The 14632-nt window shown below is 38.9% G+C and overlaps 1 protein-coding gene across 2 annotated transcripts in view; it reads left to right on the top strand.

The window, feature by feature from the left end:
• Window positions 1-14632, top strand: part of LOC138033803 (very-long-chain (3R)-3-hydroxyacyl-CoA dehydratase 2-like) — a 124832-nt gene that overhangs the window by 52145 nt on the left and 58055 nt on the right. The window lies entirely within an intron of this gene.

The raw sequence follows: 14632 nt of genomic DNA, 5'->3' as shown, positions 1-14632 counted from the left end.
CTTTAGGATCCAGAGAGAAAACTCACTAAAGTCGTAATCTTATTCCGCGGAATTTCGACTGTTTCAAGATCACGTTTCATGATTGCAAAGAGCTGAGTAATTAAGCTTTTCGTTAACAAAGGAGGACCGCGTATCGTATGGTATCGAGGAAATGAAATTTTAGTCTCGAGACTAGATGCAACCAATCCCTTTTCATCCAGCTTAGCAGAACCTATGCTTTCTGTAGTTTGTCTCTGCGGGTATATCTTTAAAGTTAGCTGAGACTCTTTAGCGGAGACTTTTTTCTTTTTACCGGCTATCTTTTGTTTTTGAAGCAGATGAACTGTTACTGCCTGAATTCTCCGTCAAATTCCTAAATTTGCAGCCGTGTTTCTTCTGGATTATCTGTACTATGTTCTCGGTTACGCGAAAGTAGAAGGTTTTGTTTTATCAGAGTATCTGTACGTGGGACCACGCCTCCGCCATGTGTGATCCCTCTCTGCCAATTAGCGTCAGAACGGGACGTGGAATCTGAAGATAACCAGGTCTGAGAAGGCCACAGTGGGAGGTACAGTTGTTAACTGCTAGAGGAACAGCTTCACTTTGGTCCTGCCGGAACACCCGCACACTATCCTCATAATCTTCCAGCTCAACGAGTTGGTCAATGATATCTAAATGAAAATTAAAAGAGCCACGCTTATTACTGGGTGGCCTCATAGGCAATTCAGTCAGAACCTGAGTAGAATTTCTCGGTTTTTTTCCCGTGTCGGAAAGTGGGAACCTGTCACTCCCCTGCTAAGTAATGTCTGTGCGTCGAGTCTTCTGCGCGTATTTTTGGTAGGTTTCAGGGGGTAGTACAAATGCGTAGATTTTATCCTTGCTTGTGTCTGGTGCCCACTTGGCTATGGCCACATGCATAGATGCGCTGTTCAAACGTGAACGAGGGTTTTTTTCCCCTCGTTCGTATTTGATAAGTGTCTCCTGGCTCGGGGTGTGGGCCCACCTGTCCTCCAGGGATCTTGCTTCTCTCAACCAAGTCCTTCACGCAGCTAAAAACATCTCGTTAGGATGTAGGACTGCGAATAATCTGAGCTAACAGATTTACTCTCAGTTGGCGTTCTCTATGTCTGAGTACTGAGGCTGTGGGTGTGTAAGAAGCAGTAATTCATTTTGAGTGTTAGTCCTTCATTAAATTACCTTAAATCAGTCAATTCAATTTTGATGCTAGCAACTTTGCGTTGGTAAGGTCGGGTTAACTTTTCGTTAAACAATAATAACCGATTTAAGAAGACAAACCCTAACCATAACCCTAACTACCATATATCCTTAATCCCTTTAATAACGCTAACTGTAACCCTAATTAGGACTTAAGACACTGTTTAGGCTTAAAGTTTGTCCCTGTGATAGTTTTAGGTTTATCCCGTATTGCTGTGACCTGCTTTTCCTTCATGCCCCGTGCGGCACACTTATTGTGTGCCGCACATTGCATGGAAGAGTGTACCACGCTTCCAGTACGATTGGTGCATCCTTCATGGCAAACTTTAATGCACGAGTTCATTGCAATTAAAATCGTTGCACGTATCCCTTTTTTTTTTTAAGCAAAATAGTGTCTTCGTAATAATCAAGATGGCTACCGAAATAATACCATCTGCAAAGCGAGACTTGAACATTTGGAAATTGTCCCTGCATCAGTATAGCTGATCCCGAGCGGTGTATAGAGTGGTGCAAAGAACACAATTTACTTTCGTCGTCCGTGAAATGTCCAAAATCTGTGAGGAAACGCGGTCACTGTTGGCAAAAACAAAGTGCATCGGGAGATGGATTTTTTTGGCGATGCTCAAGAAAAAACTGCAATTGATAACCTTCAATCCGCCAGAACTCATGATTATCTGGCAGTAAGCTTTCCTTGAAAACATATTAGCCCTAACGACTTGTGGCCCGAAAGTTTACGATTGCCTTCACGACGAGGGCAGTCTGAGGGCTAACATCATTTCATAGTTAACCATCGCCTAAACTTCGTCGTCCCAGACAAACTAGTCCACAGCAGGGCATTGAAAAGACATGGTGGGGAGTGAAACGAAGTATGCCTCGTACAGGAACATCCATGGATCTCTACCAAAGTTATACACTTGGAAGCATCATTGAGCCCATTGCGTCGATCTCTACAAAGAGCGATAAAACGCAAAAGCCCACAAAGTGCACCATTCATCATCCTGAAATTGCCGTGCCTTGACAGAAAAGGAAGAAAACACATTTTGCAGTGCTTCGGCGAATTCGCAAACAGAAACAAAGAACAACCACACGAAAAAAAGAGCAGGTAGCCATTAAATTTGTGATAACAGTAATTTCATTTGGTCTGTTTGTTATGTATGAGAATCTGAACTCTATTACAACGATTGCTTGACACTCCACTTTTTTCGCTTATTCTAAAATTGAAAAATGGCTAAAACTGCGGGAAAAGCGCCAAAATTGTAGACAAAAATGTTTGATTTTCCTTATTTCAGTCAGACGTTCGACAGGTTTTTTTTAAGTCCGAATGGACTAAGAAGAAAGAACGAAGCTCCACAGTCCCAAAGGACGTCTTTTTAAAATTAAAAAAGAAAACAACTTATAATTTGACATACAAGCCAAAACAGGACGTAATCCTTGGCTTGCACCTGACGTCATAACGGCCATGTTGCTGTACTGAACAATAGAGAAAAAGACTTTTGGGAATTTGGCTCTATTATTATGCAAAACACCAGCGACATTTTGCTTTTATTTTGTACACCAACATGGCCGTCTAATCACGTGAGTGCAAGCCAAGAATAGGTAGCTAATCGCATACTTCCATGCACGGGAACTGAGTGAACAATCAAAAAGGCCAATAAAGTAAATTGAATCATGTAAATTTCTCAAACGTGTATTTAAAATTAATCTTATTAACAAATCCAGACAACATAATCGAGCTATCTTTTAGCTTGTTTGAATAGGTGTAATACATCATGCATAAATAGAGTATAGTTAAACTTGCTCACATGTACAGCCCTGTGCCCAGCAAGGCTTTGCTTGAACAAGCTAAACACGATTTCTTGAGGTTCTGGATTAATACTAGTATTGTTTGTGGCATTAAACCACCCCATCACTTGACGAGTAAAAGACAAGGTGAATTTGGCAGTGAAGAAAAGTGTGGTCTATGGAATCTGACTCATCGCAATACAAGCAGTCACTTTCACTTTTAATTCCATATCTTTTCAATTCCTTTTTGGTCACTGCAATTCGGTGAAGAAGTTTGAACTTAAATTCTCTTAGCTTATTTTCTTTACATATTTTACATATTTTATATGGCATCTTAAATGATTCTCCCCATGAGGCACTATCAATTGGAATTGTTTTACCCCAACGCTGTCAGCCAGCTGGAGTTGCCTGGTGTAGTTTAAAATTTAAAAGCCGATAAAATTCCCGAGATTTTATTTTTCTAAATTGAACTCTATGTTCTCATCTGGCATAAAAGATGAGGTCCCTTGGACAAAACCCTCCACTGCCGTGTTAGCCATCTCTCCCACTTTTTTAGACATAAAGCTTGGTATTGCGCTTAAAACTTGGTAGTGCTCAAGAAAATTCGATTTACGGTTATACTTGGAGAGAAATTCCTGAAAAGTAAGGTAGCTTGATTCATGAAACAGATTTTTAACTGAAAAAACCCCTTTAGAAAACCACTCCTTAAGAAAAATAGGTTTACCATCTATTAGAATATCCTGGTTGCTAAACAGGAGATTTTTTTATTAATGATAATTATAATTTTAAGTTCGGAGAAGAAAGAAAGAGCGTCACTATAAAATGTTGGTAGGCCCACTAAGTATTTTGTACGGTACTTGCACCTGAACAGAAAGCGAAGACTACCACATTTTCGAAAGAATTGCTCAGGAACAGTTTTCCAGTTGCTTTTTGTATTTTGTAACAGCCTTTAAGCGTTCGTCAAGGCGTTTATTAAAGCGTTTTTAGGCGTTTATCAAAGCGTTTGTTTTAGCTTTAATTAACCGTTCGTTAGAGCGTTTATTAAAGCGTTTTTAGGTGTTTATCAAAGCGGTTATTTCAGCCTTTATTAACCGTTCGTCAAACTGTTTCGTAAAGCGTTTTAAGGCTTCGTCATTGCATTTATGACTGTGTTTTAACCTTTTAACAAAGCGTTTCTTTCAGCCTTATTTAATTCGTCGAGGCATTTGTAGGCGTTCTTCAACGCGTTTGTGTAGCCTTATTTAGCAGTTCGTCAAAGCCCTTATGAAAGCGTTCTTAGGCGTTTATGAAAGCGTATATTTCAGCCGTATTTAATCGTCCGTCATAGCGTTTCTTAAAGCGTTTTTAGCCGTTTATCAAAGCATTTATTTCAGACTTATTTAACCAATCGTCAAGGCGTTTTTTAAAAGCGTTTTTAGGCGTTGATCAAAGCGTTTCTTTTAGCGTCATTTAACCATCCATCAAAGCGTTTAATAAATCGTTTTAAGGCGTTTATAAAAGCGTTTATTTCAACCTTATTTAACCGTTTGTAAAGACATTTCTTAAAGAGTGTTTCGGAGTTTACCAAAGCGTTTATTTCAGCTTTATTTAACAGATCATCAAGGTGTTCTTTAAAGCGTTTTTATCCGTTTATGAGCGCGTTTATTTCAACTTTATTTAACCGTTCGCAAACGTGTTCTTTAGAGCGTTTTTAGCCGTTTCTGACCGCGTTTGCTTCAGCATTCTTTAACCGTTCGTCAAAACGTTTATAAAACCGTTGTTAGGCGTTTATTTTAGCCTCATTTAACCGTTAATTAACTTGTTCTGGCGTTAAACAAAGCGTTTTTTCAGCCTCGTCAAGGTGTTTATTAGAGCGACTTTTGGCGTTTAAGAAAGGGTTGCTTTCAGCCTTATTTACCCATTCGTCATGTCGTTTGTCAAAAGATTTTTATGGTTTATGAAAGCCTATTTTTAGCCGGTCGTCAAGACTTCTTTTGGCGGTTGTTTTTTGGCCGTTCTTCAAGGCTTTCATTACAGCGTTTTTTCAACCCTTCGTCAAAACGTTTATTAGATCGTTTTTTCGCGTTTACCAAAGCGTTTCTTTCAGGCGTTTATGAAGGCCTTTATCAAAGTGTTTTTTCAGCCATTGGTCTAGGCGTTTATTAGAGCTTTTTTTTGCGTTGATCAAAGCGTTTTTTTTTGCCGTTCGTCGAGGAGTTTGCTAGGGCGTTTTTTGGCGTTTATCAAACGTTTTTTTTAGCTGTTTGTTGAAGCGTTTTATTAAAGCGTTTTTGGCGTTGACCAAAGCGTTTTTAAAGCCCTTTCTCAAGATGTTGCATAGAGTGTTTTTTTGGCGTTTATCAAAGTCTTTTTTAGCCGTTTGTTAAGGCGTTTATTACAACGTTTTTTCGGCGTTTATTGAAACTGTTTTATCACGAGTTTATGGAGACGTCTACTCAAGCGTTTTTTGGCGTTTATGAAAGTGGTTTTTACAGCCGTTCATGAATGCGTTTATTACAACGTCTCAATTCGTTTTTTCAGTCGTTCGTCAAGGCGTTTATTAGGACGTTTTTTAGCTATTATCAAAGCGCTTTTTTCACCCTGTTAGTCAAGCCTTTTAGTATAGTGTTTATTGGCGTTTCTCAAGTCGTTTTTTTCAGCCGTTCGTCCAGGCGTTTATTAAAGCGTTTTTTTCAGCCTTTCGTCGAGGCGTTTATTAAAGCGCTTTTTCAGCCGTTCGTCCAGGCGTTTATTAAAGCGTTTTTTTCAGCCTTTCGTCGAGGCGTTTATTAAAGCGTTTTTTGGCGTTTATCAAATCGTTTTTTCAGCCATTTCTGAGGCTTTAATTACAGCGTTTTTGGCGTTTAACAAAGCGTCTTTTTTAGATGTTATTAAAGGGGTTACTTACAGCGTTGTTTGGCGTTTTACAGAGTTTTTTAAGCCGTTCATGGAGGTGTTTGTTAGAGCGCTTTTTGGCGTTTATCAAAGCGTTTTTAACCGTTCGTCGAGGAGCCTATTTGAGCGTTTTTTGAGCCGTTCTTCAAGGCGTTTATTAGAAGGTTTTTTGGCTCTAATAAACGCCTTGACGAACGGCTGAAAAAGCGGAGTAGTAAATTCTTTGAAGAACGGCTCCAAGAAACGCTTTGATAAACGCTAAAAATCGCTGTAATAAACGCCTCAACGAACAGCAGAAAAAAACGCTTTGAGAAACAGCAAAAAACGCTCTAATAAAGGTCTCGACTAACGGCTGAAGAAAACACTTTCATACACGCTAAAAAACGCTCTAATGAACGCCTCAAAGAACGGCTGAAAAAGACGCTTTGATAAACGCCAAAAACCGCTCTCATAAGCGCCTTGACGAGCGGCTGAAAAAAACGTTTTAATGAACGTCTTCACGAACGGCTGAAAAAAACGCTTTAATAAACTGTTGGAGAAATAACTAAAAACATCCTTTTGATAAATCCAAAAAACGCTTTGATAAACGTTTAGAGCAACGGCTCAAAAAAACACTTTGATAAACGTCAAAAAAATTCCAATAAACGCCTTGGCGAACGGCTGAAAAAATCGCTTTCATAAACGCTAAAAGACGCTGTAATAAACACCTTCATGAAAGCGCTGAAAAAACGCTATAGTAAACGCCTGGAAGAAATGCTTATTAAAATTTTTTTTTCAGCCGTTTTTCGAGGCGTTTATTAGAAGGTTTTTTGGCGTGTATGTAGGCGCTTTTTTCTGCCATCCGTCGAGGCGTTTATTTCAGCATTTTTTGCCGTTTCTCAAAGGGTTCTTTCAGCCGTTCGTGAAGGCATTTATTGGAGCAATTTTTAGCAGCTGTCTGTCTAGGCAATTATCACAGCGTTTATTAGCGTTTATCAAAGCGTTTTTTTCTGTCGTTCGTCAAGGTGTCTATTACAGCGATTTTTGAAGTTTATCAAAGCCTTTTTTCAGCTTGGTTTTATTACAACCTTTTTCGCTTTTATCCAAGAATTTTTTAAGCCATTCTCCGAGACATTTATTAGCCTTTTAAAGCATTTATCCAAGTGTTTTTAGCCGTTCGTCCAAGCGTTTCGTTTTTATCAGACGTTCATGAAGGCGTTTATTAGAGCGTTTCTTGGCGTTCATCAAGCGTTTTTTTGAGCCGTTCTTCGAGGCATTTATTAGAGAGTTTTTGGCGTTTATCAACGCGTTGTTTTAGCCGTTTGTTGAGGCGTTTATTAAATCGTTTTTTAGCAATTATAAAAGCGTTTTTGTGAGCCGTTCTTCGAGGCGTTTATTATAGCTTTTGTTGGTGTTTATCAAAGCGTCTTTTGTGGGAATTCCTCACAGCGTTTATTACAGCGTTTTTTGGCGTTCACCAAAGCGCTTTTTTTACCCGTTCCTCGAGACGTCTATTATAGCGTTTTTAGCGTTTATGAAATCATAGTTTTCAGTCCTTTTTCCAGGTGTTTACTAGAGCGTTATCTGGCGTTTTTCAAAGCGTTTTTTATCAGCCGTTCGTCAAGGCGTTTATTGGATCGTTTTTTGGCTTTAATCACAGCGTTTTTTTCAGCAATTTCTCGAGGCGTTTAATAGAGCGTTTTTTGGCGTTTATTCAAGCGTTTTCCTCAGCCGTTGTTCAAGGGGTTTATAAGACCGTTTTGTGGCGTTTATTAAAGCGTTTCTTTACCCGTTGGTGAAGGCGTTTATTAAAGCATTTTTTGGCCTTATTACAGCCATTTTTCGGCCGTTCGTCAAGGCGTTTATTAGAGCGTTTTCTGGCCTTCATTAAAGCGTTTCTTCACTCGTTTGTGAAGACGTTTATTACAGCCTTTTTTAGCGTTTTTTAAGCCCATCGTAAACGAGTTTCTTTGAGCTTTTTTGGGCGTTTATCAAAGCGTTTTCTTTAGCCGTTTATCCGAGCGTTTTTGGGGGTTTGTTTATATTTTTGGCCTTTAATAAAACGTTTTCTTCAGCCGTTTTTCAAGGCGTTTATAAGACTGTGTTTTGGCGTTTATTTAAGTGTTTCCTTATCCGCTCATGAAGGCGTTTATTGGAGCATTTTTTAGCGCATATCAAAGCCTTTTTTTCAACACGTTTATTATAGCGTTTTCCAACGTTTATGAAGGCGTTTTCTTGAGTCTTTGGTGAATGCGTTTATTAACGCGTTTTTAGGCTTTTGTCAAGGTGTTTTTTGCAGAGCTTTTGGCGTTTATTTTGGCGTTTTTTTTCAATCTTATGTAAGTGTTCGTCAAAGCGCTTATTACAGCATTTTTTTGCTTTTATCAAAGTGTTATTTTTAGCCTTATTTAATTGTTTATCAAGGGGTTTATTCGAGCGTTTTTTAGCATTTATCAAAGCGTTTTTATAGTTGTTTATCATAGCATTATTATAGCGGTTTTTGGCGTTTTTCTTTAATCTTTTTTTAGCCGTTCGTCAAGGCGTTTATTAGAGAGATTTTTGGCGTTGATCAGACCCTTTTTTCAACCTATTTAACATTTTGTGTCAGCAAAGCGTTTTTGAGGTGTATTTAATCGTTCGTCAAGGCGTTAATTAGAGCGATTTTTAGCGTTTCTCAAAGCTTTTCTTTAAGCGTTCGTTAACACGTTTGTTATAGCGTTTTTTTGGAAATTATGAAAGCGTTTTTTACCTGTTCGTCAAGCCGTTTATTAGAGAATTTTTGGCGTTTTTTTTCAGCCTACTTAACCGTTCGACAACGCGTTGATTAGAGCTTTTTTTCGCGTGTATCAAAGCGTTTTTTCAGCCTTATTTAAGCGTTCGTTAAGGCGTTTATAGATCGTTTTTTAGCGATTATCAAAGCGTTCTTTAGCCGAATTTCACCGTTCGTCAAGGCGTTTATTTTAGTGTTTTCTGGCGTTTATCAAAGCGCTCTTTTTGCCTTATTTAACCGTCCGTCAAGGCGTTTTTTAGAGCGTTTTCAGTGTCTATTCAACCGTCTTTCTTAGCCGTTCGGGTTAGGCTTTGTTATAGCGTTTTTTTGCGAATATTAAAACGTTTTTTTTTCAGCCTTACTTGACGGTTTGTGAAGGCATTTATTATAGCGTTTTTTTTTTGCGTTTATCAAAGCGTTTTCTCAGCCTTTTTTAACCGTTCGTCAATACGTTTATTAAAGCTTTCCTTGAAGTTTATTAAAGCGTTTATTTCAGCCCTTTTTTAACCGTTCCTTAAGGCATTAATTAAAGCGTTTTTGGCGTTTATCGAAGGCTTTTTTCGTTTTTTAACGTTTTTTTGGCGTTTATCAAAGTTTTCTTTTAGCCTTATTTAACCGTTCTTCAAGGCTTTTATTAGAACGTTTTTTGTCTTTTATGAAAGCGTGTATTTCAGCTCTATTTAACCGTTTGTCAAGGTGTTTACCAAAACTGTTTTTGGCGTTTGTCAGAGCGTTTTTCTAAGACTTATTTAAGCATTCGTCAAGACGTTTATCTGAGCGTTTTTCGGCATTTATCAAAGCGTTTTTTAGCTTTATTTAACCTTTCGTCATAGCGTTAATTAGAGCGTTTCTTGGCGTTTATCATAGCGTTTTTCCAGCTTTATTTAACCCTTTCTTAAGGCCTTTATTAGAACGTTTTTGGGCTTTTATGAAAGCGTTTATTTCAAAACTGTTTTTCGCGTTTCTTAGAGCGTTTATCTTATCCTAATTTAAGCGTTCGCCAAGGCGTTTATTGCAGCGTTGTAGCCGTTTATCAAAGCGTTTTTTAGTACTATTTAACCCCTTTGTTAGTACTTTTTTAAAAGCGTTTTTAGGCGTTCGTCAAGGCGTTTACGGCATTGTTTTTAGATGTTTATTTCAGTATTATTTAACCTTTCGTCAGGTCGTTTCTTACAGAAGCGTTTTTGCCGTTTATCAAAGCCTTTTTTCAGCCTTCTTAACCATTCCTCAATGCGTTTTTAAAGCGTTTTTAGGCGTTTGTCACGGCGTTTATTACAGTATTTTTAGCTGTTTATCAAAGCGTTTATTTTAGCCTTTCTAAACCGTTCAGCAAGGCGTTTGTTAAAACGTATTGAGGCGTTTGCCAAAGCTTTTATTTTAGCTTTATTTAACCGTTCTTTAATGCTTTTTAAAAACCTTTATAAGTGTTTTTATAGCGTTTAACCTAGCCTTATTTAACCGTTCGTCAAGGCTTTTTTAAAGCGTTTCTAGGAGTTGGTCAAGGCGTTTATATATAAGCATTTTTAGCCTTTTATCAAATCGTTTATTTTAGCCTTATTAAACCGTTCATCAAGGCGTTTATTAAAACTTTTGTAGGCGTTCGTCAACCTCATTTAAGCGTTCGTGAAAGCATTTTTTAAAGCGCTTTTAGGCGTTTGTCGAGGCGTTTATTACAGTATTTTTAGCAGTTTTTTTATAGCATTTATTTGAGCCCAATTTAACCGTTCCTCAAGGCGTTTTTTTTATTACAGCATCTTTATCCGTCTAGCAAAGCGCTTATTTCAGCCTTATTAAACGGTTCGTCAAGGCGTTTATTACAGCGCTTGTAGGCGTTTATCAAAACGTTTATTTGTGCCTTAATTAATCGTTCGTTAAGACGTTTATTATAGCGTTTTTAGGGGTTTATGAAAGTGTGTTTTTCAGCCTTTTTTAAACGTTTGTCAAGGCGTTTATTACAGCATTTTTAGCAGTTTTTTTCAAAGTGTTTATTTTAACCGTTCTTGAGAACGTTTATTACAGCGTCTTTACCCGTTTAGCAAAGAGTTTATTTCAGCCTTATTAAACCCTTCGTCAAGGCTTTTATTAGAGCGCTTGTACCCGTTTGTCATAGGGATTATTTCAGCCTTATTTAATCATTGGTCAAGGCGTTCATAGAGAGTTTTTAGGCGTTTATCAAGGATTTTTTACAGTGTTTTTAGCCATTTACCAAAGCGTTCATATCAGCCTTATTTGATCGTTTGTCAAAGCGTTTATTACTGCGTTTTGGGTCCCTTGTCAAAGCGTTTATTTCAGACTTTTTAATCGTTTCTCAAACCGTTTACAACAGCGTTTTTATCTGTTTGTCAAAGCGTTTATTTCAGACTTTTTAATCGTTTGCCAAGGCGTTTATTTTAACCGTTTCTGAAAGAATTATTACATTTTCTAACCGTTTCTAAAAGCGTTAATTACAAAGACCGAAAGCTTAATATGGATTATGGGAAATGGTCATTTATTTTTCAAAAGACAACCCAAGTGTATGGACTCGAGCCCGGGAATGTTCTTTGTTAATCCGTCACCTAATCATTTGACCAACACACTACTAGCTGCTCAGGGACAATATATAAACACTATTTGATAATTCTGTATTATCACTCGGCAGCCAACAATATTAAACACTGCAAAAGGTCGGTTTCCAAACTTCACGACAAAGCTAAACATTTTAAAATGGTTTCAGCATCATTCTTCAGGGGGACTTAAGTGTTTTACGACCGAACGTACGTCCACCCCTCCATGTATGCCAATATGAAACTCTGTGGTGCAACCTGAGTTTTTTGCCTGGAACATCTTTGATATGACATCGATTTTATGGTTAATTGACACCTGTCAAATCAAGGTATCCGCCGGCCAGTATCACGTGACCATATCGTGGATTTAAGCTTAAGTTTAAAGCGCATAAGGTCAGCTGACTAGGTACTCGTCCAGGCACTGGTTTTTGATTGGACCGCAGGCTCAAGCCAGATTAACTCGTTGTAAGAAGAAATATCATTGAAGCCCCGCTTTTAGGCTTGGCTGTAAATTATCTCTGTAAATTCTGCCTTTATTTCATGCCCTGTCAACTGTAAAGCACTGAGTATTGATATGAATTATTTTGTTCTCAAGTTCTTATTTTGTCAGTCTTGCTTGAAACTGCTGAAGTTGCTTGTGTAATTGCGATGACCTTTTTAACTTTCATTTCATGCTGACCTACGTTTGGCAGTTGTTAACTGGAAATAAGCAAGAGCTCTTCGTCATCCCAGTTCTGATCTAGTAATGGTGCAATGACAAATATAACGGACTCAATTTCCAGTGTTATCGATACCTGTCTTCAAGCGTTTAAGCAGGATAACTCACAGACGGTTGAAGCATCGGTTAGGCGCACGAAGCACGATCGCTACGAATTTAAAAGTAGAGGGAACAAACAGCAATACGGTCACGAAGGGGATGGAATCTGCGAAGGATTCGGTGACCGCGAGACAACTTGATCGTGCTAAAAGGTCACTGGACGAAGGTATTGCTTTTTTAGTAAACAAGCGCATGAAGGTTATCAAAGTGGCCGATAAAAGCCAGTATATCTGGGCCACAGTTGAGGAATACTTATCCGACGAGCTAGCCTCAGATACAGACGATGAAAATAGTCAATATTTTCGTCGATAATCAGGACGTGTCTCGTATCCTAACGATTGGAAGCCCAAAGCCTCACTTGCAGGAATGTTAGAGGTTTTAAAGCTCTGTTTCCGATTCAGATTTTTTATTGAGGTGCAGTGGCTACCCGGTGAGGAAAATGTTCCTGTTGACCTTCTTAGTAGGTTCATAGACAAGGATGACTGGTGTCTGAACCCCCGCGTATTCTGTATGATTGATAAGAAATGGGGGCTTCATTCGATTGATCGATTTTCCTCCCACCTCAATTGTTGGTTTTCACTCACGTGATCAAAAGCCATGTTTTGGAGCAAAAACAAAAGAAAACATTTGCATAATAATAAAATTAAATTCCCGGAGAATTTGGTCGGGGCTCCAACATGGCCACCGTTTCTTTGTTTAGGGGCTCCAATATGGCGGCCGTGACGTCATGTGAAAACCGAGAATAACCATGTTTCTAAATTCAACTCGAAGTTCTTTTTGCCCGATTGTTTCGGAGTCGATGCTTTAGCGCAGAACTGGAGTACAGACAACAATTGGCTTTGTCCCCCAGTCCATCTGATTCCAGCATCTCTGGGAAAGGTGGATAGCTGTTAGTACTCTAGTAGTGCTGGAATGGCCCTCAGCATCGTCTTAGCCTCTGTTGCATAGCACTCTAGGAAGATTCGCCCCATTTAGACTTCACGACTTCGTGCTTCCATGAATTGCGGATCTCTTTATTCCAGGCCTAGGGCAGAAAGTGTATTATCGTCAGAGAGACTCGGTGTCTTTGGAATGTCCGTCACTTAGCATGCTAGAATTAAGGGTGGATTCAGAATTGCCTACTCGGCTAGCCTTCCTATTTGGTAAGTTGTTCAATAGAGTTCAGCACCATTGTTGACCGTTAAGAACCTTTTGTCGACGCCTATGCGTGGAAAGTCTTCTTCATTGGTAGACCATCTTCGAAGTGTTACGGAATTAGCTTCCTAGTTGGATGAGCACACGTACCTATTTCGGCCATTCTTTTCTTATGGTCAGGTGAAAATTGAGTTATCAGCTCCATTGTAGAACGTGAGAGCGTTTGGCTACGCCTTTTTGGCGAGGTGCTCCCTCTTTGGTTGAGCAAGAGGCGCTATTTCGGCCAGCCAGCATGTTGGTGAGGTGTTCAAAATATAGCTCCCTATTTGGTTCAGCACAAGCCCCTATTTCGGCCTTTTCCTGCCTTATTAGTCAGGTGTAATTTTGTTTACAGCTCCATTGTAGCGCGTACAAGTTCTACTGGCTTTAATTTTATTTTTAAAAAAATCAGTAGAACTTTTTTCACTGCCTTCCTTGTTATTTTATCTGGAGAGAAGCCTTGAGCTTGGAAAACGCTGCTCTGCACAGTCAGGTTCCGCTGTTATTAGAGTTGGTCCTGTCAGCCAACGCCCCAGGCACCATTGCCAGATACACAAATGCAAATACTTTCTAATATATTCCCCCGCATTAGCCTCCATTGCAGGCTAGTTCCAGTCCAATACCGAGAATACGAATGTGGTCTATTGTCAATAGGCATGGTGTTTAGCATCGTGTTATGGTATATCGTTATCAAATTTCTACGTTATTATTTATAACGATCCTTTTTTCCTTGTTTCATACGATATTCTATTGTATATTTATATAATTGTAGTATTTCAAACCAAGTGATTGCTGGGATCAATACGAGCCTTGGTAACCAGCCCTCGGGGAGTACCCTACTCAGCCTACTAGTGGTCACGTACGCGTTTTGTTTTTGTACTGAGAATAAAGCATTCCCTGGATACTGGAGCAGGCCAAGTTCTCCAGAATAAATATTCTGTCGTGATTCCTTGAGTTCAGCGTAGAATGATAATTTTCTTAGTTTGATTGTTGTGCAATTCATTCATTTCGTTTTCAAAGGAGTCGGCTTGTTTTTTGGCACCTTAATTTGGACGATGTGCATAATTAAGGATTCCTTTGTACATCTGGGAATGGTTGAACAAAGAAAAAAGTGTCTTGCTTTTTTGACACGTTTGTGCTGAAATGATACTTTCAATCAGAAGCCGCGTGTAATTAGATTTCAACCCCGACACACCCATGCATTCTTCTCTCCTATTGCAGTGACAAGGCGTTCTGATGTGCATACAGTGTAGGGACGAGTTGAGTCGAGTTGCGGTTGGAGGAAGATTTTGCTGTTTTTGAAGCCTACTAAACCAGTAAAGCTACATAATGGGAAATCACAGTGACATGAACAATTCTTTGCCAGCTTTTTAGCTTGTGCGGACAAGCGGAAATGTCGACAAGTTCGTGGCAGGATTTATTGACTCGACGGTAAGAATTTCCAAATTGATTATACGTTGAGTTTCGGTTTTGACCTCTAGAAGTTAACTTACTTATCAA

Source organism: Montipora capricornis, chromosome 14 (genome assembly GCF_036669925.1).
Source record: "Montipora capricornis isolate CH-2021 chromosome 14, ASM3666992v2, whole genome shotgun sequence".
Classification (NCBI taxonomy): domain Eukaryota; kingdom Metazoa; phylum Cnidaria; class Anthozoa; order Scleractinia; family Acroporidae; genus Montipora; species Montipora capricornis.
The sequence above is the reverse complement of the archived record's forward strand: the minus strand, read 5'-3'. Positions and strand labels throughout refer to the sequence as shown.